Raw genomic sequence first — 1,274 nt, forward strand, 5'->3', positions numbered from 1 at the left:
AAAAAAAAAAAAAAAAAAAAAGACTTGTCTTAAGTTTTCAACCATATAAACTAAGTTAGACGATTCCGATTAAATTAAGAAAACGATGACGATGGACTTTCTGAAAGCAAGGTGATGTGAACGTGAGAGAGTTGGAAAAAGAGAACCAGGAAGTAAACAAATAGTGTCACATACCAGTAAACCAAGACGAAGTGCTCAGAACTTCCAGCAGCCTGCTTGAACAATTCTGGTTGGAAACCACGGGGAACCTGAACTGGCCAAGCCTGGTGACGGTAGGAAGGAAGAAATATACTCAAGATCAGGAAAGAAGAAACGAGTAATGAAAGAAGCTGGAGACTTAGAGAACGGGCATATGCTAGACACCAAGTTTCTATCAGTATAGAGCTAGCTATGTTCCAGGCAGCCTATTAGATGGACCCAAGGAGCATAGGGAACCTTCGGGTGCCCGCAGCAAGGTTGCAGCAGAAGCAGAAAGCAATAAAGTTCAGAAACCCTCCCACCATAACAAGGGCAGCTGGGCACCGAGGATGAGGACAAGGCGGAGAAAATCCTAGAAACATGCACACGCAGAAGCAACCGATCGATCAATGTCTTGCCAGGCTTTCTAGCAAGGCCGGCGCAACTGGGGGGCGGGCGGGAGGCACCCAAACCAGAAGAGCCCGATGCTCGCGGGACTCTACGCCAGCACCAGACCAGGGCGCCTGGACGCACAGCCCGACTGCACTCAGCTCGGCTCCGCGCTACTGCCATACCCCTCGACCCCTCGCCGTGTGGGAGGTGAAGGAAGGAGAGCGAGCAGCCGGCCCCAGAATCCTCACCTCCCGCACCCCGCTTTGCCCTCTGCGTTTAGCCACCAGCCGGGTCGGCCTGCAAGCCCTGAGCTGCCCCGAAGCCGGACTAGGACGGAAAGCCGCGAGGGTCCCGCCCTGCGCGCGTCGGGGGCACGGGATTGGACGGAAGCCGCGAGGGTCCCACCCTGCGCTGGAAGGGGTGGGCTGTCGAGGCCTGCTGGCCCCGCCCCCGCCAGTGTCCCCGGCTCCAGTTGCGTCCTAAACTGTGGACCCCCGGAACGCGAACAGAAAATCGGATTAGCGTTTTGCAGTCCCGGCTACAGCAGCTTCCTTCCGGATGCTGCGGGCAATTGGCCTCGGTCCAGACGTGTAGGCAGCTCTGCTCACTCTCGGGCACAGCCCTATGGCTGGGTAAGGAGGCCCGCGGCTCAGCCTGCTTTTCAACAAACTCTTAGGGGCTTGGCGCTGTGTACTTTCTTCCCA

General features: G+C 56.1%; 1 protein-coding gene and 1 long non-coding RNA gene across 2 annotated transcripts in view; one reads left to right on the forward strand and one right to left on the reverse strand.

Moving 5' to 3' along the window:
- Crot (carnitine O-octanoyltransferase) overlaps positions 1-1,103 on the reverse strand; it is a 34,026-nt gene extending 32,923 nt beyond the window's left edge. The window contains exons 1-2 of the mRNA XM_031380005.1: positions 819-1,103; positions 175-263 (exon numbers count right to left, since the gene is read on the reverse strand). The gene's annotated coding sequence lies outside the window, so the exon portion shown is untranslated. The remainder of the gene's footprint in view (positions 1-174; positions 264-818) is intronic.
- Positions 886-1,274, forward strand: part of LOC116097477 — a 4,311-nt gene continuing 3,922 nt past the window's right edge. Inside the window, exon 1 of the long non-coding RNA XR_004121441.1 lies at positions 886-1,202. This is a non-coding gene — a long non-coding RNA (uncharacterized LOC116097477). The remainder of the gene's footprint in view (positions 1,203-1,274) is intronic.

Source organism: Mastomys coucha, unplaced genomic scaffold, assembly GCF_008632895.1.
Source record: "Mastomys coucha isolate ucsf_1 unplaced genomic scaffold, UCSF_Mcou_1 pScaffold19, whole genome shotgun sequence".
Classification (NCBI taxonomy): Eukaryota; Metazoa; Chordata; class Mammalia; order Rodentia; family Muridae; genus Mastomys; species Mastomys coucha.